We start from the raw sequence: 25870 nt of genomic DNA, 5'->3' as shown, positions 1-25870 counted from the left end.
ATCACGTTTACAAGGTCACAAACTCGACTTCCTATAAATAAAGTATTTCAGACCTAGTGGGGTCTCCCTTCATATACACGATGGTACGAGGAGTACAAATCCATACTAGCGTTGTCTAATGCTGAAGTGAATGATGGCTACTAGGTTTAAAGATGTCGGAACACGTCTCTAGCATAGACCACTAAATGTGAGCGTTAAGTTTCAATGCTTCTTTACGTTAATTCAATAAATTTTAATGGTTGATCTTGAACTAGGTTTCAATTTCGAGGCCCTACCCTTGTTATCTGAAAAAAATCCTACATGCAGCTATACGAGAAATGAGATCTTTCTTTGATGAAAGAAAACACTAATTGAGGGATAGAGATCACACAATCAATGAAAAATCAAAGAATGAAATCTTTCACTAATATATGTCCTAAATGCACTTAATCTTCCCTTAACAACAAAAAAAGTTTCATTTCATTTCCATGCCTATGATGATGCAATTCTAGCTTCTAAATAACGCTACTAATGCAATATTTTCACTAAAGTAAACTAGAATGGTGTTCTTCTTTTCATAAAATGCATAATAAATCTTTCACATAAAGAACTCTAATGAAAATTTTCACAATTCTGAAAAAACAAGCATCAATAAAATCCAAAGCATGATAAATGAAACCAAAAGCAACCTCTTCCCTGAATCAAACCAACCAAAAACATAAATTATTCAATCGAGAAACCAAACAATGTAATCTATGCTTGGAAAGATAAAAGAGACACTCAAAATAAGAGAACAAACTAGACCCTTTCACTCATTCTTTTAAATATGAAGCAAACAAAGCATCATAGTCACTTTTTGGAGGAACAAGAGAGTCTAAGGGTCAAGACCGGAGTGACTTTTGGGCCAAAAGTTTTGCCGATTAGCACAACCAGCATAACTTTCAAGATAAAGCTAGCACTGATAGCCCTGATCGACGCGACTGTTTGGCCAAAAATAACATTTATCGAGGGATTAAAAGAAAAATAAAAAAGAAATTCACACAGGGCCAGACTTAACACATCATAGGGTGGGCTAAACCAAGCAGGCACACTAAGTAAGATAAATGAATCTCTCTAGTCTGGGAGAAGACAGTCTAAAAAGCTTACAAGGTCGAAATCATGAGAGCAAAACACACTGGCCAAGATTTGGGGCAAACCCTAATATTCACTTACAAGCATCGGCGCAACTGCCTAACTGACAACAAGAGCCAGAGGCTAGTTGACGTGACTGCTTCTCAGCATATTGCGCTGATCGGTGCAACTGTCAATGAATTAAGCGCGCTGATCGAGGAAGCCAAGAAAAAAATTAAAAAAAAATCAAGCAGGGACCAGATTTGCTACTATGAATTTCAAACTTAGGTGAGTAAGCAAGAGAAAATATATAGAACCAAAGGGAAAAAGTGGAACTATAAAAGTTCACACGAAATCATGAATGCCAAGACAAACAAAAGGATTGGATCCCCAGTGGAGTCGCCAATTTGTGGTTAAGTAAAATTATAACTGCGGACACAAACAAATTCCTCTAGCCCAATGATGGGTCTAGCCACAACAGATACATTCTATGGAATATTTCCTTAGGTTAGAACCAATTAAGAGGGCCTACCTCTTAGTATTCTTATCCCGTTTGATGATGTCCTTGCTTGCTTGCTCCAGTTATTTCTCACTTCCTTCTTCAAGCACTTGAAACAAGTAAACAACAACAAACAACAACCATGATAATAAACAAATTTCAATTCAACCTACTTAGCAAGTCAGGAAACATTAAGCCATGAATATGTAAGATGAAAAATCATGTAGAAAATCAATCGATAGTTGCATATATATTGATATCAAGAAGAGATTACAACCATTGCCTTGATGTTGTTGTTCTCCTCTAACAAGACCAGGTTCCCACACATTTCTGCTAGCATTACAAGATAGCCTCAATCAACAATAGTTTTAAGGTTCTTCCCTTTAGGCTTCACTACAAACCAAATCACACTTCTCCCTCACACAACTAGATAGCTATAACTTGGAATAGCTTGATGTTTACTCCAAACCAAAATAGAACTAGCACACCAACATTAACACTTCAAAACTAACACTAGTTTGTGCCTGGGAAAATGGAGGTTTACATAGGATGAATGGATGGGAGATCGATCCTCTTCTCATGGGAGAAGGTCTGGTCTCTTGAGGTACTTCTATCATTATAGGGGAAAGGAGCCCAAATTGACATCCTCAAACCCATTCGGCCAAACCATTAACCAAACTTCTGTAACGAAGCTTCTAGATGTGGAAGCTTTGGCTCTTAACTTAAAAGACTTTCCATAACAAGACTGATGCGACTTGAACACAACTCAGTCGCTCCTGTTAGAAAATTATATATTACAAAGCAATAGACCACATAAAATATTGTAGAAATATAAACACAAAAAACACATAAAACAAGAGAGACACATATATACGTGGTTCGTACAGTTTGGGCTACGTCGATGGAGAAATAGCCAGTCCTTCAATTTTATTATCCAGGAAACTAAAGAGATACAACCTACAACATATTTGCTGTAAGTCCCTCTTCACTCTCAATCTCCTCTCTCTTCCTCACTCAGAATATAGATCTACATAGACGCAATACAATTCCCTCATATATAGCGAGGGGTTGACTTCTAGGGCAAAAGACCCTAAATTAAACATAACTTCTACCGTTAGATCTCCGCCTAATGAATGGCTTGGATTGACTACGAAATTACAACATTTTACAAGGCCATTTTACATCTATTCTTAGCTTCAGGGGCGGTGCCTCTGATCCCTCCACTAGGGGAGGGGGGGGTTTCCAAAAGGTCGCAGCTGCCCCCCCGCCAAACCCCCCTGCAACGAATATTTTACGGGCGGTGTTTCTGCCCCATTTCAAACTAGGATCCAATGCAGCGATACCTTTGAATACAAAAGACAATCAGGATCCACACCCAACAATCTCCCACTTGGAGACTGATTATAACAACTGCACCACTGCTTCATTTGTTGGACAATGGCTCCACTTTGTACTTGTTTGTTTCTCATCTTCTTCATCATATTTGAATACCAATTGAAACTGAGTAGATTCTTAGTTTCTCCTTGGTTACAACTTTCGTTAACATATCTGTAGGATTCTGCCTGGTGTGTATCCTTTCCAGCTTTAGTTGTCCATCTTCCAACGCTGACCGTATGAAATGCAACTTAAGTTGTATATGTTTAGTCTTGAATGAAATGCAGAGTATTTTGCAAGATGTATGGCACTCTGGTTGTCACTGTATAACCTGCCAAACTCCTGCTTCTTACCCAATTCATATAGAAACCTTTGTAACCAAATCATTTCTTTACTAGCCTCTGTAGCAGCAACGTACTCTACTTCTATTTTTGAGAGTGCAACAACACTTTGCAGTTTTGAGACCCAACTAACAGTTGTTCCACCTACAGTAAAAGCATACCCTATTGTGCTCCTACTATTATCTATATCACCTGCCATATCTGCATCAACATATCCCTGTAGAGCAATGTTTGAACCACCAACGCATAATGCTTGATATGTGGTACCTCTCAAATACCTGAGAATCCACTTCACTGCCATCCAATGTTCTTCTCCTGGATTGTTCATGTACTTGCTTACAACTCCCACTGCATGTGCAATATCAGGCCTTGTGCAGACCATTGCATACATTAAGCTTCCAACTACTGATGCATATGGAACTTTAGACATATGAGCCATTTCTTCCTGAGTCTTGGGACACTCCTCCTTACTTAATTTGAAATGGATAGCCAAAAGTATACTAACTGGTTTTTCATTCTGCATATTAAACCTTTTCAACACCTTTTCTATGTACTCACTTTGAGACAATGCTAATTTGTGATTCTTCCTGTCTCTAGTTATTCTCATACCAAGGATATATTTTGCAGCACCCAAATCCTTCATTGCAAATGATTTTTCCAATTTTCTTTTGAGCACATTTATTTCCTACATGTTACAACTTGCAACAAGCATGTCCTCTACATACAATAACAATATAATATAGCTGCCATCATTTTGCCTTCTGAGATAAACACAATGATCAGAGTGACATCTAGTATAACCTTGTTCAGACATAAACATGTCAAATTTTAGACACCACTACCTTGGAGCCTATTTTAAGCCATACAAGCTCTTCTTCAACCTGCACACTAGTTTCTCTTTCCCTTTTACCTCAAATCCTTGTGGTTGTTGCATATATATCTCTTTCTCCAAATCCCCATGGAGAAAGGTTGTCTTTACATCTAACTGCTCAAGATGCAAATCCTCAACTGCTACTAGACTTAAAAGAGTTCTGATTGAAGTCATTTTAACAACAGGAGAAAATATCTCATCAAAATCTATGCCCTTTTTCTGTGCAAACCCTTTCACCACAAGTCTAGCTTTATACATTTTTCTACCTGCTTCTTCTTCCTTCAACTTGTAAACCCATTTATTCTGCAATGTTGTTTTACCTGCAAGCACCCTGACTAAGTCCCAAGTCTGGTTATGTGCTAAGGAGGCCATCTCTTCTTTCATTGCTTGCTCCCACTTCTTCCTAGTTTCTACCTGTACTGCTTCTTCATAACATTTTGGTTCACCAGAATCAGTCAACAATACATAATATAATGAAAGAGAGTATCATTTAGGGGGTTTACTTATTCTGGTAGATCTTCTAACACCACCTTCAGGTGTTTGAGGCGCTTTTCGTTGTTGTGGTTGTTGTTCTGAATGTTGATCATTATGATTTTCAGGCACCATCACTTTTTCTGTGATCTCATCAAGCACTATGTATTCTCTATTTTCCTTTTCTTGTTTCTTTTCCTGTAGCTGATCCTTATACAAAACCTTTTCATTGAACATGACATCTCTACTCCTAATGATTTTGTGTTTTTCATAATCGTAAAAGCGATAACCAAAATCATTAACACCATATCCAATAAAGGTACATTTCTTTGATTTTGCCTCAAGCTTTGTTCTATTCTCTTTATTAATGTGGACGAAGGCTTCACAACCAAAAGTCTTTAAAAAAGAGTAGTTTACCTTTTTACCTATCCATGCCTCGTCTGGAATACCACCATAGAAGGAACCTGAAGGCCCTCTATTTATTAGATAAACAACAGTATCTACAACATTTTCCCAAAATTGTAAAGGCAATCCTGCATGCAATCTCATGCACCTTGCATGCTCCATGATTGTCCTGTTCATCCTTTCTGACACACATTTCCTTGTGGTGTTCCTAGAACTATCTTCTCTCTGTGAATTCCATTCTCAAAACAGCACCTATCAAACTCTTTGTTGCAATATTCACCTCCATTGTCTGACCTAAGACACTTCAACCTTTTTCCTATCTCATTTTCAACCAAAGCTTTCCATTTTTTGAAAGTATCAAGTACATCATATTTATTTCGAATACAATAAATCTAGGTTTTTATAGTTGCATCATCAATAAAAATAACATAATAATGAGATCCACCAAGAGATGACAATTAAGTAGGTCCCCATACATCTGTATGCACAAGCTATAATATTTCACTATTCTTTTCTTTCCCAACTCTAAGGAATTTGACTCTCTTATGTTTTCCATGAACACAATTCTCACAAAATTTTAAATCAACATGCTTCAAACTTTGCAAAAAAAATCTTGAGTGAAGAATCTGCATCCCCTTCTCACTCATGTGCCTGAGCCTATGATGCCACAATGCTATATCTTATCCTGTAGAGGTTAAAGCATTAACATAATTAGAAATAACATTGCATAAATACAATGTATCAACCTTTTCTCCTTTTGCTATTACTAGGGATCCTTTTGTGACCTTCCAAGTTTTATCTATAAAAGTAGTCACATAGCCTTCACCTCCTAATTGCCTTGTTGAAATCATATTTTTCTTTAGATCTAGGACATGCCTTACCTCGTTTAATAGCCATTGATTTCCATTTTTCTTTTTTATGAAAATTGTACCCATTCCAACGATTTTACAGGGTTTATCATCACCGAATCGAACATGTTCAAAATCTCCTTTATCATGAGAATGTTTCCGATCAGGTGTGGCATTGAATGAGGCCCATGAATCTACCACCTAGGCATCAATAATATTTTCTAAAGAAAGAATCAAAGCATCTTGCAACACATCACCTGTCACATTCGCTTCATGATTGTTTTCTTGCTATGCATCTCCTTCCTTTCCCTTCCGAGACTAGCAGTCTTGCTTCAGGTGTCCTTTCTTCCTACATTTCTAGCACACTATCCCCGATCTGGACTTCGATCTGACTTTTCTTGACTTACTGTGATATCTTGGGATCTTTCCTCTTTCCATTTTTCTTCCCCTAATCTCTACAGTCAAAGCATTACCTAATGTCTCACCGGAGCTTTTCCATCGCATTTCCTCACTAAGGATTGCACTTACAACATCATTAAACTTTAAAGTACTAGATCCAGAGACAGAGTTACTAATGGCCATAAGTAAACCATTCCAACTTTCTGGCAATGAGCACAGAAATAACAAAGCCATAACTTCATCATCAAAAGTTACCCGTACAAAACTTAACTAACTCGTAATTGTATTAAATTGATTTAAATGATCAACAACAGAGCCACCTTCTAACATATTCATATTAAATAAATGCTTCATAATAAATACCTTATTTGAGGCCGATGGTTTTTCATATAGTTTGGCCAATGTCGGCATTAAACCCTCTGTTGTCGTTTCCTTTGAATTATTAAACGCTACCAACGCCGCTAGGCATAGCCGTATTATTCCAAGTGCCTTTCTGTCGAGAATATCCCATTTTGTGTGTGTCATACTCGTCAGATTATTTGTCTTTCCACTCAATGGTTGGTACAGATCTCTTTAATACAGATAATCTTCCATCTACATCTTCCACAGTTGGTAGTTTTGGCCGTTGAATTTTTCGACCCTAAACCTAACATCTTCCGCCATTGCTCCCACTCGAACCAGGAACCATTCTCTCCTGCATGTTTTCATCCAAATAGACCTTCGGCTCTGATACCAATTGTTAGAAAATTGTATATTACAGAGCAATGGAACACATAAAATATTGTAGAAATATAAACACAAAAAACACATAAAACAAGAGAGACATAGATATACGTGGTTCACCCAGTTTGGTCTACGTCCACGAAGAAACAACCAGTCCTTCGATTTATATTATCCGGCAAACTGCAGATATACAACCTACAACATATCCGATGTAAGTCCCTCTTCGCTCTCAACCTCCTCTCTTCCTCACTCAGAATATAGATCTACATAGATGCAATACAATTCCCTCATATATAGTGACAGGTTGCCTTCTAGGGAAAAAATCCCTAAAAAAAACAATACTTTTACATTAGCTCTCTGCCTAATGAACGACCCAGATTGACTATGAAATTACAACATTTTACAAGGTCATTTTACATCTATTCTTAGGTTCAGGGGCGCTGCCCCGATCCCCCCGCCAGGGGGGTTCCCAAAAATTCGCAGCCCCACCCCCCCCCCCCTGGACCCCCCCCTGTAGCGAATATTTTTCGAACTGGGGTCCAATGCAACAATACCTTTAAATGCAGAAGATAATAAGGCTCCACACCTAATAATTCCAATCAGCACTAGGGACAATGTTAATATCCGCACATTAGCGCGGGGAAGACAAGGGCCATTATCTCTATTCTTGTAAACTGGGCAAAACACAAGTTTCAAGGGAAATGGTGCAAAAGGGAATTGATTTTCTCATGAAGAGGGACACAATGGGGGTTTCTTCATCAAGGGACAGCATGTACGGTTCACTGTAGAGGTCCTCCGGGATCAAGGAGCGAGGGTATAGGGACAATGACAAAATGTTTTGTAACAAGGGGAAACACCAGCATCAAAGGCACCTTATAGGATGATTAATCCAAGGCTAGTAGAGTTGGAATTGTAACTAAAGTAGATTCTTTACAAGGAATACAATAGGCTAAGTGTATCACCTTGGGGTTCACTAGTGTTGTTCGTAAAGAAGAAAGATGGTACTCTCAAATTTTTCATTGATTACAGGCATCTGGACAAGGCAAGGATCAAGAACATGTACCCATTGCTAAATATTAATTATTTGTTTGATAAGTTGAAGGGAGTAGCAATGTTCTCTAAGATCGGTTTGAGATCAGGATACCATCATGTACGCATAAAAGAAGATGATATCTACAAGAATATATTCAGGACTAGATATGGGAATTATGAGTTTGTTGTAGTTCTATTCAGTTTGACTAATGCTTGAACGCGATTTATGTGTTTGATGAATAGTGTGTTTTGTCCTTATTTGGATAATTATTGTGTTTTTTTATGACATCTTGATATACTCCAAGAATGAAGAAGAGCATCTAGAGAATTTAGCAGTAGTGTTGATATTGTTAAGAGAGCATCAATTATATGCCAAGCTTAGCATGTATAGCTTCTTTCAGACAGAGGTGCATTACTTGGGACATGGTGTTTCCAAGGAAGGCATAACAGTAGATTGAGAAAGGATAAGAGCCATCATGGAGTGGGAAACTCCTAAGAATGTGGATGAGGTGAGATCATTCATGGGATTAGAAGGTTACTATAGGAGGTTCATCAGGAAATTCTCACACATTTCATTTCCTATGACATCCTTGCATAGGAAAGGTAAGAATTTTGAATGGACAAAATAATGTGTAGCTGGTTTCGAGCAGTTGAAGCAGTTGTTGACCAATGCTCCAGTCCTTAAGATTGCAGATCTGGATAAAGAGTTTGCAGTGTGTATAGATGCATGAAAAGAGGACTTGGTGGAGTCCTTATGCAAGAGGTATAGGTGGTGTGCTATGAGTCTGGAAGTTGAAGGAGCACGAGAAGAACTGCCTGACTCATGATCTTGAGTTGGAAGATATTATTCATGCCATAAATATGTGTAGACATTATCTTCCTGGAAGGAGATTTGTATTAATGAGCGATCTCAGTGGGTTGAGATACTTTTTTTACCAGATGAATATAAATTCCAGGAAAGCTAGATGGTTGGCCACCCTTAGTGAATTTGACTTTGATAACTGATACATTAAGGGAAAGGAGAGTTGGATTGCAGTTACTCTTAACAGGAAGGTACAGGTGAATCATATAGGAAATATGAGCTCTTATGGGATAGAGTTATAGGATAGGATCTTGTAGGTAGGACAAGAAGATGACATGTATATGGAGACTGTGCCTAGGTTGTAATAGAGTAAAGGGTCCAAGTGCAAGTAGTGGTACAAGTACATGTACAGGTGTAGCTGTATAGGATATGGACTATTATCTCATGGAAGATGGATTGGTTAGATTTAGGGACAGGATATATGTGTCGAATTGCAATGAGCTCAAGAAGCTTATCTTGATGGAGTTTCACATGAAGCCATACTCAGGTGGAACAGGATATCAAAAGATGTTTTCAGTGGTGAAGAAGTTCTACTATTGGCTGAATCTGTAGAAGGAAGTGGCAGAGTTTATGGCTTGATGTTTTAATTGTCAGCAGGAAAAGGCATAATGTAAGAATCTATTTGGTCTACTACAACCTACTATGATTCTGAAGTGGAAATGGGAGGTCATTTCCATGGATTTCATTACAGGTCTTCTGAGGACAATGAGACAACGTGATTCTATTATGGTCATGGTCTATAGGTTGAGCAAAGTAGCTCACTTCATTTCAGTGAAGGATACATATTCAACTAGTGAGGTGGCATAGGTTTTCATCAGGGAGATCGTGAGATTACAGGGTGTTGTGAAGAAGATTATGACAGACCGGGATGTGAAGTTCACTTCCAAGTTTTGGAAGGAGCTATTTGCAGGTTTGGGTACAAAGTTGGCCTTCAGTATAACATATCATCCACAGAAAGATGGACAAACAGAGAGGGTCAACATGATCTTGGAATATATGTTGAGGATGTACATGATGCACTAACATAGAAGATGGGAGGAGTATCTTCCATTTGTTTAGTTCACATACAACAATGTTTATCAAGAATCATTTAGGATGAGTCCTTTCGAGGCAGTGTATGGGCATAGTTGTAATACTCCCATCAACTGAAGTGATCTAGTGAACAGGGTACTTATTGGACTAGATATGTTGGCAGACATAGAATATGAAATGCAAGTTATAACGAAGAATTTGAAGGCAACACCAGATAAATAGAAGAGTTATGTGGACCATCACAAGGCATTTAAGGAGTTTCAAGTTGGGGATCATGTGTATTTGCGGATTAAGCCTAAGAATAGCTATTTGAGAATTGGATCATGTGCCAAATTGGAACCATGGGATTGTGGGAATTTTGAGATCCTTGAGAGGATTGGAACATTGGCCTATCGACTTGTACTGCCTCTAATAGTGAAATTCTATGATGTTTTCCATGTTTCATTGCTTAAAAGGTATATAAAGGATGTTGATCATGTTATTGATTGGTCTGTATTATAGGTGGAGCAAGAAGTCAAATTCCAACCGGAGCCTCAGTGCATATTTCAACGAAAGCAACTCATGCTCAGGAACAGAGCCATAGAGCAAGTTAAAGTGTAGTGGAAAATCTTTGGGCCTAAAGAAGATACTGGGGAGATGACAAATCATATGCAGGCCATGTATCCTTCTTTGTTTTCCGGTGGAGGAAAATCAATTTTGGTTTGATGTTTGGTATATGTTTTGTTGATATTTCGGTATATGTAAATATGTATATGGATGTAGATACCACCATGAGCTAAGTTATGAAGCTCCAATAAGCGGTATGGTTGTTATATTTTCACATTTTCATGATGTTTTACTTTTGAGCAGGTCATTCATTGTAAATGTGCAATATGGTAAGTTATAAAGCACCATGGGCAGTATGTTTTCTTTTCAACATTTTTGCTGAGGTCTTGGTGTTTTTTTAAAACTGAGGATGGTGTTCCCCAAGGGTGAGGGGTCTATAATAGCCCCTGGTTAAAATTTCATGTAATAAAAGTTAATAAAGGAAAAATAAGACCACAATTAAGGGACACTTATTCCAAGTTGAATTTTGGGAAAAGATATCCTAGTGGGAATCACTTGATGTGTTTATGGCTAAGGAAAATTGGCAAAGGAAAAGAGGTATTTTTGGCACATTTTATTTATGAAAATAATGGAAATTAGGACAGAATGAAGGTTAAAGGTCACATGTTTCATGTGAGGAGGAAAATAATGGAAAATGAAGGAAATAGAGGAGTAATTGATAAAAAGGATTCTGAGGACTAGTTGGTACCTTTTTTTAATTTAGTTTTGGAGCTCTCTCATTATTCTCCCTCTCTCACTCTCGGACACTTGGAGTTTTCTTGGAGAAGTCTAGCCTTGGAGAAAGGAAGGAAAATCAAGCCAAAAGGAAAAGAAGGAAAGAAAGGATCTAGCAAGGAAGAGAAAGATCCAGAAACATCGGTAGGAATACTTGGAGGTAACATATTGCATGTGTGATTTCCTAGCTAGCTTTTACATGCATGGATTTTCATGTTGGTGTATGGTTCTCCTGTTGTCGATGGAATGGTTTATGGCGGCTTATGACAGTGGTTTTCAGCCTAGCCTTGCCTTTTTGCAGATAGCCATGTTGTAATGGGATTTTTTTCTTGGTTTTGAGATTTGGAATTTCTAGATGATTTTGGAATCCTAGGCAGACATGGTCTCACAAAAATCCCAACGGCCTAAGAAACCCTTCACTGGTTTTGGAAGGATACACAATAAATCATGAGTGTGGAGTCTTGATTTAGGACCTAGTGATCCAGTATGGATTGTCGTAAATCCTGAGAGACCGGTGTCTTGGTTTAAGGCCTAGTGATGCGAAGTGGATTGGAGTAAAGCTTGAGAGACAAGAAGACGAAAAATCCCTTAAGGATAGTGATGGAGTCTAGACGAATTCCTAGCTTGGTTTGGTTTTGTGATATCAGCGCTGGTTTTGGTGAGATCACAGTTTCGTGAGGGTGGAGGTGCTTTAACTTCTAGATTTCGTTGGTTTTTTTTGGATTGGTTTATCCATGGGATCGCACATTTATTCTTGGAATATGGCATGGGGGTAACTAGTTGAAAGAAGGATTTAGATCAGCCATGTCTGCGGTCGGGTGCTACGTGGAAGTCCCGAACCTAGTCAGATTTTCCTATGTTTAATAAAAGCTAAGTTCTCTTGCTTTTGTACTTGTTAATATGTCGCTTTAATGGCTAATATCTCATTGTTATTTTCATGGTTTAATGTTGGTTATTGGCATGGTTATATGACTAGTATCATCATGGTTATTTCATGTATTTACTTGTAATTGAAAGGACAATGGATGCAAGACCTAATTGATGTCAAAACAATTAAGGGAAGAGGATGGTGACCCTTCTTGTCAAGTCTCATATGAGTTATCTGTCATTTATACTTTGTCTTTTATTCATTTCCTGTAGATTTCATTAATGCCAAGTGTTTGACAAAATGTCAATCCTCGTTGGAAATGGTCAGGATTAGTCCTGGAGTCATTGTTTGATTTGTAAGACTTGTTATTATGTAAATTATGGATTTTGGAAGTGTCATTGAGTTCTAGAAAATGACCTAGGCTCTAGGCCTAAAAACCTGGCTCAATTCCTATGAACGCATGCACAGTACAAGGAAGAAAATTCCATGGATGTTGGCACACCCATGTTGTGCATCTGTTCAGAGGTCCTCAGAAGAACTTTTTCCAATATCAAGGGATAGTAAGGGGTTTATAGGTCTAATAGTTCAGTGGGACCCAGTGGCTAGTTAGGGGAATGATTGGGATGCATTATGGGAGGCTTTTGGTAGGTGCAGAAGGTCTAGTATGGTGTGTTTCCATTGATTCCACTTCTTGAAGGTCACTTAGGAGGTTGAATCATATCATGGTAAATTCTCATCACATCTTTACCTCGGTTGGCCAGTTTCTTAGGTATATGTGGGAGGAGGGCATTACAATCTTAGTATTAAAGTAACCCCACATCCAAATTTTATATTCCTCTATCGGAAGAAGTACATTGGACATCTATTGAACAGGTTTGGCATGGCTAAGTGCAATCCTTTAACTACTCCAATGGAAAAATAACTTAAATCTCACATCCTCTGAAGGAAACGAATTTCAGGATGCAATGAAGTATAAACAACTCATAGGAAGTCTCAACTACCTGACTATTACCAGACCAGATATTTCATTTGTTGTTGCAATCCTCTCCAGGTTTATGCAAAATCCTTGTGAGGGTCACTGGTCTGTTGCAAAAAGAGTTCTAAAGTGCTTGAAGGGAACTCAAGACTTTGGACTCAAGTGTACACAGGTAGATAACTTCGACTTGATTGGATACTCTGATTCAGATTTCAATGGAGATAAAGAAACTGGAATATCTATTTCAAGTTATTTTATGAGTCTTGGATAAGGAGTTGCCTCCTAGAGGTCATGCAAATAATCAGTTCTAGAAGATTCCACAACTGAGGTAGAATATGTGGCTACAGCTGAAGAAAAGAAGGAAATTTTTTGGCTCAGTAAAATTCTTGAATATTTGTAGGGAAAGCAAGTCCATTTAACTCCTCTTTTGATTGACAACACTTTTGCATTAAAGTTGGCCAAGAACCCAAAGTTCCATTATAGAACCAAGCATATCAATACAAAATACCATTTGATTTGACATCATGTTGAGTCCAAAACAATCCACCTATTACATTGTTCCACAAATGAGAATATTGCAGACATCTTCACCAAAGCACTTGGAAGGGAAACGTTTTCAATATTTAGAATGAATCTTGGACTCTCCAACATCCCTTTATATTAAGGGGGGAATGTTGAACACCTAATATTTGGGAATAGTAATCCTATGTAAATATTATAAATAGACAAATAAGAGAAGTTGAAAGATGAAGGTACATTGGGATATGAAACCCAATAGTCTCCCTCTCTTTGTATATAGCCTTATTCTATCTTAATGAAAAAACAACAATTTCATTCGGAGTTACTACTGCCCTGACAATGATATTTATTTTATGATAGGAAATTTGAATATATACCTACTATTAATGGAAAATACATAAATATATAAATGAAATTTTTGATTTTCTTTTTATTACTATGTTCATAGGTGTGTTAATTTTGGAATAAGACTCTCCAAATTTTAATTTAGTTTAATTTTAATTTATAAACTGCATTATATATTAGGTGGATGATAGGAATTTAATTTCAATAGAATATTTTAGAATATTATTATTAATAGTCATAAATCAAATATTGAGATTTATCTCAAAAGTAGTTATTCCATTTTTGCCTTTTTAATTAAATTTATTAATTGAATATGTCATATGAACATATGTTATATTAACACGAGTTGTGATTTTTTGGGCTTGTGGTATTAGTAAGCCATGGTATTGTAACAAAGTCTAAATATTTTAGAATATTTTAGTAGCAGTCATAAATCAAAGATTGAGGTTTATCTCAAAAGTAGTTACTCCCTTTCCACCCTTTTAATTAAATTGATAAATTGAAAAAGACACCATATGAATGTGTTTCTTATGAGCATGAGTTGTGGGTTTTTAAGCATGTGGTATTAGTAAGCCATGGTATTATAACAAACCCTATTTACAAACTAAGAATCCGCATAGTAAAGTGTGAGTAAATCTCCACGACTAAAAATCGTGTTACAATCTTTTTAATGCTAGTTAATATTCATGATTCTTTTAATCTTAGTAATATGAGATGTATCATGTAGTAATGTTTTGATGTTTATCCTAAATTGACGTCTATCAACATTTACCAACCATTTAATTTATATGTCTATGCTAATAGTATTTACATTTAAAGAAATATTAAAGCACATTACTCATTGCATATAATGTATTTCCAATTCAACCAACATAATTAAGGGCCCGTGTGATATTGATGAGTGCACCACATTTCATAAATTCAATGAAACACGTGAATTTTCAACCCAGTATTCCATTACATTTGATGAAATGTGGGAATTTTCCACCCAATATTCATTTTTCTATATTAGAATAACTCTAGAGAAGGGAGAATTAAAGAAGATTTTCTATGGGTTTTTTTCTTTTTGTAAGATGGTTTTGGTGTTGAAATATAAAATATTTGGATTAGATATATCATTTTTACTCTCTCCAACTTGCCACCTTTGATACCAGAGTGGAGACAGTAAATGATAGAGCTAATAACTAACAAAATTAAATTTAACTGACTATCGAATATCTGAGAATGCAAATAGATATTGTTGCCCCACCATGGGGAAAACTAGTAGCAAGAAACAAAATGGGTAGCCTTTAGGGACTGCATCGTCTAAGGAGACAAGAAACTATAAGAAGATCATATGAATAGACCAAAGGGGTATGTAGGAAGAGCAAGAACTGAAATGATATAATGCAGGTAACTTGAGCATCCGAATGAGCATAAAGTATTAAGGTTGACGACTCACTACAAGGAAAATACCTTTTAGCGAAGGTTATAATGGAGGTTTTTAGTGTTATAAAATTGGCAAAAAATGCCAAAAAACATCCACTAAAACATCCATTTTTGGTAGGGAATGTTTTAGTGAAGATTATAATAGAACTTCAACATAACTGACAAAATCTAAGTGGTCGAAGGTTTTAGCGGGTGTTTTTTCAATGGTACGCTTCATGGTAAAAGTAGCACCAGTGTGTTACATATCTAAAAGCACCGAGGCTCCGTAAATAACTAAAAGCACAAAGGCATTGAATGCAAATAGAATCAGTGCTTGAAATGTATATTTCCCTGGTGAATACGTATCAAAAATGCACTTCGACCTTTTTTCAGGAACAACATTAGGGCATGCAAAAAAATATTGCAAACTCTATGCTTTTATTTAAACTTACAACATCAATGCATATGCTTTGTATAAATGCGTCGGTGCACTACGGATATAAAAGAACTGATGTTGTTAATTTTAATCATGCATGGGGGCCGAAAGTAATATTTTGTAGCATTGGAAAGTTAATTTTATGAAAGCACTGATACTTGAAGAATTTCAATGCACCGGAGCATTAATTGCAAATACCAGTGCTTGAAGAATTAAACAACCCACTGTTGTCTTTTTCTAAAAAGGCACCAATCATGCAAAAAATATGTCATAAAAATCCATTTATATAACATGACACACGAGTGCTTGGTTTTGTTATGGAAACACCAATGTTTTCTATGATATTTTTTCTTTTTGGAAACATCGACTTGTGGTACTATAATTATTTTGATTCCTTAAATCCGTTATTCATTGAAAATTCAACATATATCTTATAAAAATATTTATATAAATTAAAATTTGATTCTTTCATATGTATATAATTTTTGGGGTGGCAGACCTATCCGGAAGGGAATCTGAGGAACTTACCCCTTATTTTCTGTTGGGGTGTATGGCTTGCTAGAAACAAAAGTTTATTCCAAGATAAGGATACTCCCTCTTCTGTAATTGCTACTAATATCACTGCTATATATTCTGCCTTGCCACCACCTGAAGAAAAAAAAACCAATAAAAAACAAAGACATATCACCATACAGGAGGGCATTCCCTGTGGCTTTTCTGATGGGGCATCCCAAAACAACAGGGCAGGCGCAGGCTTGTGCATTCACATAACTCCGGAACATTCTATAAAAGCTTCTGTTGGGTTGGGTTATGGAACAAACAACTTTGCCGAACTATCGGCCTTACGATACCTTTTATGTTGGCTTCATCACCGAAATATCAATTCTATACAGATTTTTGGGGATTCTCTCAACGTCATAAACTGGGTCAATGAAACTGCTTCTTGTCAAAATCAGACTTTGAAGACAATTCTTGAATAAATTTTTTATTTGAAGTCACTTTTTAACAGGTTTACTATATGTCATATCTACAGGGACAGGAATGAAGAAGCAGACCAGCTATCTAAGGTTGGTCTTCAACAGGATCCGGGCAGCTGGGCGATAGAAGAGACCAGAGAGGGGCAGTCTTATAGAACAGATCAGCCTCCATATGCACAGCATTTTTGATCAGAGCAGTGCTTTTCCGTTTTTGAAAGCTTATTATTCAGAGTTTCTTCTACAGTTTTGGGTTTTTGTATTTATTATCTCTCTCTAGTCTTAATTTCCGGCTCTTAGAATACAGTTTACAGACTCTGTATATTTTTTGTTATATATACTATCGGTTACAGACTTTCTTTCTGGTTTGGTTGGGGTCGGTTATCCTTTGTCGAAGGAGGCCCCAGGTATCTTCATGTAATTTTATTGAACTTTTGTCTTTACATCCTCCGGTGAGGAAGCCTTTTTCTGGTTGTTTAACAGCAGTACAGCTCCCTGAGGGTTGACCAGTAAGTATACGTTTGAGCTGACAGCTAGGCTCTTGAACATTTTGTACAAAACTTTTTATAGTCTCTTAATAAAAAGTTAAGCTTTTTTTCCTTGGAAAATGTATATAATGTTTGGATTTTTTTTTATATTATCAGATTTCACATCTCTTCATTATAATCTTTAATCATCCATATATTTAATCAGTGTTGTAACATTTCACAACAACATCGGAACATAATAAAATAAATTGAAATGTATTTTAGTATATATCAATAAGGGGCTCTTTGTCATACAAAATGGTATTGTTATGGGTAACCCCTTGTCTTTAAATTTGGACACTATGTCCATTACATTAAACAAAATTTATGATTTTCAAATAAAATTATTTCAAAAAATACAACAAGGTGCATTGATATCCAAATAGATCATCATTCTTCGCTGGAATTGTTGTCAGTGCTCGAGCTACTTCCATGACTTGGATTATTTGCAGGAATGTTTTGTTAATTGCATCAATTTTTTTCGTCTTCTTGATCTTGTTCCATTTGCAAACATAAAAATAAAGTGTAATGAGTGTATCTACATTGGTGAGAATAATGAAAATTGAAATAAAAAATATATATCAATGTACCATAGCAAGAAGTGACTCATAAAGTGTACACATAGTTTCAAAACCAAGTCACATGCCTTATTGCAACAACTTCTATTGACATAGTTCCATACTTTGTTTTCTACATGTTTTAAGCCCCATTATAAATCATAGATTTAATATAAAGTATTTTTTTGTTTTATTAATTATAAACTCAAAGAATTGAAACAACATAGATACTTACAAATTCGACAATTAATTTTTGATATGCCCACATATACTCACAACCCATATTTAACCTAATGTCAGTCAATTCTTCCAATGCCTCTTCTTTATATGTTAGCTCCTATTTGAAGACATTCAAGCCTATGGTTGTTGCAAAACAACTTAAAATATAGAAAAACAAAACCTTGAGTTGTTATAAAGAAATATTAACAATTACTCACAAACTTTGATATCGACCTTTTCTTCCTTGTCCTATTTTATGTGCTTAATGACTTCAATGTTGTTTCTTTTTTGCAAGAAAATGCTTAAAAATTAATATTTGATGCTAAATTATTTTTTTATATGTACAGATTCAATCATGATTACATACATTTGAAGCACATTATTGTTGATATGGCTCCTCCTATGATGCAATTATGTCCATTTCTTTGACCATCTCTTTATACACTTTTTTTTTACTTTCCTACCCGCATGTTTCACATATCATCCTGTTGATCCTTTGAGATTTTCATAATATTCTCAAAAAAAGAAATAAACTATTTTTATATTGACATATGAAAACCAAATATAACAAAATCGATATTAATAATGAATGGTTTGTATATATATATATATATATATAAACACATTTTAATTAGAAATATTATATTTTGAATGATTATATTTTATTTTTTTATGTTTTTTCTATTGCAATTCTGATAGCTCTCATTTGTCGTTGCTCCATAAATGCTTCCTATAGTTTAGATATAATTTGGTTCTTACAATTATTGGATTTATTTTTTGTATTGTAAGTGGAAATTACGTCTATACGTTCATTCCACTATATCCCTCATAGTTTTGTAAAAGTGTTTCCCCCTTTCATTAACCTCCAACACCACTCCAAATGAGCTAACGACCAATTCATCGTCATTTACATTTTCTATAATTTTTCTTTTCTTAGAACGACATTGATCTTTTCCTTCGTTGTTTCTCCCAATAGAACATTAAACACATATAAATTAATAGATTTCTCCAAGCATGTTTTCTAATATTCTTAAGTATATGATTAATGAAAATTCAAAAAAGAAAACTCATATTGAATAGTATTTTTTCATTCACCCTATTCATCCTTCTACAGTTTTTCTATCACACTTTTACACTTTCCTGCACTTAGATTACAAATAATCTTATCAACCTTCCTCATTTATGGCTTTGCATGACAAACACTAATCAATACATATAGTTCAAACATGTTAAGTTTGTAAAGAATTTACAAAGAACTTTTATTCTCTACTTTTTTGGATGTGTTATCATTGTGTCGAACAATATTTTTGTTATTTGACAACTTCTCAGACATTTTTTTATCAATATACAACCTATACCATTCAATACAGAAATGATTAAATATATTTTATACATATATCAAATATTTTTTAGCCAAAAAGATCTTTGGTAACTAGTACATTTATTTGAATAAGTTCTCCAGTGTGTTTAAGCCATTGAATGCACAGAGCGTTTAATTTTTCAGCATTGACAATAAAAATTATTATTTTAAATAATTTTAAATTATGACGATGTTATTTGCTAGAGGCATGCTAGTGCATTATATTACACTGGGAACACCGTTAAATAGATTGGATAGAGCTGATATGGTTATAATACACCAACGCATTTGATGCGGGAGCATCAAGACCATGAAAAGGGGGGTGTGATAATTTTAGTATTTTGTTATTTTAATAAAGCAGATTATGTAAATATTCTTTTTCTAAAAGGATATGAGGGAAATATGATAGAATTTTTATGTTTTTCAGTTAAAATTAGGATAAGAGGGAGAATAAAGCTTCATGCTTTAAATCATTATGGGAAAAAGGGAAAAGCTGGCTTTTGTAAAAGATAAGGATAAAATGCCTATTTTGATCCTAAAACAAAAGGCAGAAAATTTAGGAAAGAGCGCCTTGAGCCTATTTTTAAAGGAGAAACCTATGCGCTCTGAGGCATTCAATTCAGTCTTCTGTCATGTATATACTAAAAAACTATGGAATAAAATTATGTGTGTTGAAATGATTCAGTTTTGTCTGTCATGCGCCATCATGGTGCGTTAATGGTTGAACTGGTTTCCTCATGCGATTTGGTTGTGTAATAATGGTGAATCGATTTTCTCTTAATGTATAGGCCGGCTTAACTCGCCTTTACGCATACGGTTCTGTCTTCCTCTGTTACTGTCATGGGTTGAACCTATACCGGCGCGGGATTGTGGAACTGTCTGTAAGAGTTGATATCATGTTTATTTGGATGGCGTTTACGAAGGTTAGAACCGGCATTAAATTTGAAGGTTGAAGCTGTATATTAATCCGTGGTTGCTGTTCCCATTGCGCAATCGACTGCTGTATATGAATCCTTGGTTGGTGTTTTCCCATGGCGCGATCAGTCTAAATATACATGCCGAGGTATCGTGCACTCCCTTCTCTATTCTGCGTGGAGCTGTCCCTTATCTAATTAACGTGTCATGCGTTCCCATTGGAGCTGGTTCCGATTGCTTGGCGTGGTCCCTTATCAATTAACATATATGTTATGGTGATGATATTGCTGGCCGTTGTTACATATAAGCGCGGTTATAGTTGTAATTCGTATTGGAGGCTGGTTGTCTTGTGTTGATGTAATGCGGTTTTGCTGTTTGTATTAACAACGGAATATCATAATGGTATCGCAGTTGTGATAATAAAGGCCGAAGGTATAAAAATATTCCCAACTGTTAAATTTAAATAATTGCAATTCAGCTATACGCTTATTTGTCCAGAAATATTGATTCTAGGCGTTGATTATTGCTGGAGAAGTGGCTTGATTGTTAAGGCCGCCATCACCTTTAGGTGCTCGACCATAAGCCCCCCACCCAATAAGTAAACCCAAGAGGGAGAGGAGAGGAGAGGACCCTTTAGGGGGCTCACTATTCATATGGTGAGGAGAGGTACGTTAGTGACTCGACCAGCGGGAGAGGTACGTTAGTGACTCGACTGATAAGGACCCTTTAGGGGGCTCGACTGATAAGGAGAGGAGAGGTACGTTAGTGACTCGACCAGCGCCCCCCACCCAATAAGTAAATTGAAAAGAGGAGGTGGGTGATTCTATTCTGGTTCCTATCTCGAATGACGTAATTACGTATATAATGAATGCCGACCAAGACAATGAGTAAGTGACTGCTGGTCATTATGCATGAATGAGATATCTCTTTGTATACGATATTATGATTGATGATTCGAGCGAATCCTATAAACCGCCTAATTGATGGTGAAATGGTGGTAGTTATATATGAGCATATGGTAGTTGCGGCTTCATAAAATAGAGATTAGGGCCCGTAAAAGTCTCACTGAAACAATAGCTAAGGGAAGAACATTAGCTCACTGAACCAAGAGCTAATCACGGGAAGAAACATGACTCGCTAACCTACAAGCAAGCAACCTAACCGGCCTAAAGAGATCGACTGATTCTACTGCCTTACCTCCAAGCAATCATACCTGCTAAGCTATCCTTCCAAAGACATCTATCCAAAGCTACTGCCTACTGAACCATCCTTCTACTGCTACTTCTCGGAACTACTGCTTCTATCGCTACGGGGAAGAACCTTTTCTCGCGAGCTCACCAATACTTCTCCAAAGCTAACTCACCCAATACTTCACTGATAACCTTCCACTGATACTACTTCACGCTAACTCATGTTTCTACTGCATTGCAACCACTTCACGGGCAATCACCTTCTACTGCTTCTCCCATCTCATACCACCTATCGCTATTCTCGAAAGCTAACTCACCTACCCCCATCGAATCCCTTGGCGATATGGATATTGGATTTATGGGTGACGCCTTGATGTTATATACGAATTCACATTTCCATGAAGTTGTTCTTAATCATGGGCTGGCTTCTCCGCTTCATGGGGTATTTCATGGGGAACTGGGCTGTGTAGCTTTCGTTTCAACCCAACGATGGGCCGGCTGTGCTCCTCTCGACCCACCCTACCGATGATTAGCAGTTTGCGCTTCTCTCGACCCACCCCCCTTAGGACCAGCCTTCCCGTTCGCTTTCGTCCTCCTTGACCGTCTTAGGACCAGCCGGTAACCCGATAAGCTGGGTAGGACCAGCCTTTTGAATTGAGGGGAAGAAATCGATCTATCATTCATGGCATAATGACATATATAATATATGCATTCACGCTCTCTCGATCGAATAGGGTGAGGTACGAACGCTCGACTGTTAAGGCCGCCATCGGCTCGACTGTTAAGGAGACTTTAGGGGCTCGACTGTTAAGGATGCGTAAGCAGGCTCGACCATAGGGACGCCATCACCTTTAGGTACTCGACTCTTTTTTTTACTTATTTGGGGGGGCCAATAAGTAAACCCAAGAGGGAGAGGATGCGTAAGCAGGCTCGACCATAGGGAGAGGACCTTTAGGTGCTCGACTGTTAAGGACCTTTAGGTACTCGACCCCAAGGGAGAGGATGCGTAAGCAGGCTCGACTGTTAAGGACCCTTTAGGGGGCTCGACCATTAGGGAGAGGAGAGGACCCTTTAGGGTGCTCGACTGATAAGGATGCGTAAGCAGGCTCGACTGTTAAGGATGCGTAAGCAGGCTCGACTGATAAGGAGAGGACCTTTAGGTACTCGACCATAAGGGAGAGGATGCGTAAGCAGGCTCGACCATAGGGAGAGGACCCTTTAGGGGGCTCGACCATAGGATGCGTAAGCAGGCTCGACTGATAAGGACCGGAGGCACTCGACCATAGGGAGAGGACCCTTTAGGGGGCTCGACTGATAAGGACCCTCACCATATGAATAGTGAGTGACTCCTTCCCTCACCCATATGATGAGTGAGAGTTAAAACCCTTTAGGGTGCTCGACCATAAGGTCCGTCAGGGGCTCGACTGATAAGGAGAGGGAGAGGAGAGGAGAGGACCTTTAGGTACTCGACCATAAGGGAGAGGGAGAGGAGAGGACCCTCACCATATGAATAGTGAGTGACTCCATCGATGGCGGCCTTGACAGTCAAGTGTGCTAACGCACCCTTTAGGGGGATCGACTATTAAGGAGAGGAGAGGAGAGGTCCGGCTGGGTGAGGTAACGAACGCTCGACTAAAAGGCCGCCATCGCTCGACTGATAAGGACCGGCAATGGGGCTCGACTGATAAGGACCGGCAACGGGGCTCGACTGATAAGGACCTTTAGGTACTCGACCCCAAGGACCTTTAGGGGCTCGACTGTTAAGGATGCGTAAGCAGGCTCGACCATAGGGCCGCCATCACCTTTAGGTGCTCGACCATAGGGAGAGGATGCGTAAGCAGGCTCGACTGTTAAGGCCGCCATCACCTTTAGGTGCTCGACCATAGGGAGAGGATGCGTAAGCAGGCTCGACTGTTTAGGCCGCCATCACCTTTAGGTACTCGACTCTTTTTTTACTTATTTGGGGGGGCCAATAAGTAAACCCAAGAGGGAGAGGATGCGTAAGCAGGCTCGACTGGCCGCCATCACCTTTAGGTGCTCGACTGATAAGGACCTTTAGGTACTCGACCATAAGGGAGAGGAGAGGACCCTTTAGGGAGCTCGACTGATAAGGACCTTTAGGTGCTCGACCATTAGGGAGAGGAGAGGTCCGGCCAACCTTGAGCCTTCGGCCAACCTTGAGCCATCGGCCAGCCTTGATGGTGGGCCCCATCCTTGACCCTTGAGCCCTTGATCCTTGAGCCTTGACCCTTGAGCCTTGAACCATCGGCCTACCTTCGGCCAACCTCCATCACCTTATCAACTATTAGCGTATGATCCTCAAATGGGTGAATCATCATATGTACTGCTTCCTCATTATAGCTACTGTAGAGGTGGGTCAGATTCATGAATAGTATGTGGTGAAGTTGACTCAGATATAGTGGAGTTATTACGCTTTATAAGGGTGAATAATCGAAAATGATTTGTGGATTAGTGGGTGCCTACTTAGTATATTTTGGTGCGTTTCCGCTTCATGTTAGTTTGACTCTCTTTAGAAGTATTTGATGGTTAGTATTATGTATATTCACTTAAAATGTGATTTTTATACTTATTTATTTCATTTTTGGGGGTTAGCTTAAAATACTACCATTTTTTATTATAGACATAGCTTGATTTTTCTTCGTTTTTCATATTTTTTTACTCATTTTATATTCATGTTATTTACCGTAGAGTGAAAGGCTTCAATCTTATTGTACTTTTCACTCACTGAGCCGAAGGCTCAGTGAGTGAGCCTACGGTTCAACACTAGGACTCAATGAAGAACCCTCAGGCCCTCATTCCCTTGCAACAGATCACCCTGAAGAAGTCAAAGAACTGAACTCAGGTTTCAGAAGTGTCCACAGGGGCGCTATTCCAGAGGCCAAAAATCCCACCGAAGACTAGGATGCAGAACTTGAAATTAGCGATGCGGGAGGGTGAGCTTGTCGAACTCTCGACGAAGGAGAGGACGATGATCAATTCAATCCACGAGAGGGAGGGAAAGTCGACCACTTGCAGAACTTTAGAACAAAAGACAAGGTTCTCAGACTAAGCTTCAAAGGCCACCCCAAATGCGCATGGATTTCTCCCAAAAATCAGAAACTTCAACTGAAACTTCAGAAGTAGGCAAATTCTGGTTGACGGATGCTGAGTGTCTCTTCCTCGGAGGACTTGACTGCGCCTTCCCGATATGATCGGTTGGCGGCAGGCTGGATCGCCTAACGGCACAGAGATCCGCCTGCATACTGTTATCGGTCACAGACCCCTCCCGGGGGGTGCGCGAAGCGCGCATGGACAGACAGATGAAGATCTGCTGCATGGACCCTAACAAGTCCCTGGCCAATCTGGTACGAAAAAGGTAGCCGTAGTAGAGGAACCTGCGGCTGGATCGAATCCCCAGATGATCGCCACTGATGCTCGTATAGAATGACTATAGAAATTGATCGTATCCGTTCCATAGGGATAGGGAGGGTTGCGATTGCAGGTTGGGAAGGCGATACGATAGAGGGAGGAAGGCGGGGTGGGCTATTACGGGGAAGGTTCAGTATGAAGAACCAGCACCGACACTTTCGAGGAGACTGCATCCACGAGCACCGGCAATGTGGTATTTTTTGTGTGGCCGGCAAGTCGGTTCCTTCTATAATGTGTTTTCCCCTACCCTAACCGCGTGATGGCTGACAGGTCTGGATTCGGTGTGTTCTCAACTTGTGAGTATGTTCATGGGCTAGCCCGGGTGTGGTCGGTACGTATTGTTCCGGTCTTTCCCCAATAAAACTAGTCAATTGTTCATTTACGCCCGCTTCTCTGCGCCTACTAATTTATGAATTGACTTGTTGGATTTATGGATTAACAAAGGCACTCACACCTAAGCCCCACGCCAACATCACACCAACACCGCACCAACACCGCACCAACACCATACTTACGGCCTAGATCTTTTTCTTAGACTGAGGAAAGGCAGGTGCCAGTACGCCATCTTTATAAAGGCCAGTTATGCATCTTGGGAAAGACAGGTGCATTACGCATCTTGGTATTTCCTTCCCCACGAACGCTAGTGAGTGAATAGAGTTAGTGATGTATGTGACTATCAGGATTTCTTTATTAGTCGAGGGAAGGTGCAGTACGATTCGAGGGTCTGGGCAGTACGGGGTAAGTACGGGGAAGGTTCAGTACGAGGGAAGGGAAGGTTCAGTACGATTCGAGGTTAAGATCAGAATTCGGAGTGGTGGCCAGCAGGTCTGGATTCGGTATTTTCTATTGAGTGTGGGACGAGGAAACCGATCGAACCAACAA

The 25870-nt window shown here is 38.3% G+C and overlaps 1 pseudogene; it reads right to left on the bottom strand.

Annotated features, from left to right (window-relative positions):
• The window catches only part of LOC149163918 (calcium-transporting ATPase 10, plasma membrane-type pseudogene), a 30736-nt pseudogene extending 6965 nt beyond the window's left edge, over positions 1-23771 (bottom strand).
• Positions 23772-25870: the final 2099 nt, after the last annotated feature.

The sequence above is a fragment of the Pinus tabuliformis genome, chromosome 5_1, assembly GCF_031772625.1.
Source record: "Pinus tabuliformis cultivar Carrire ecotype Pingquan chromosome 5_1, CPIR1, whole genome shotgun sequence".
Classification (NCBI taxonomy): domain Eukaryota; kingdom Viridiplantae; phylum Streptophyta; class Pinopsida; order Pinales; family Pinaceae; genus Pinus; species Pinus tabuliformis.
Note: the sequence above shows the minus strand (reverse complement) of the source record. Positions and strands in the feature narration are given on the sequence as shown.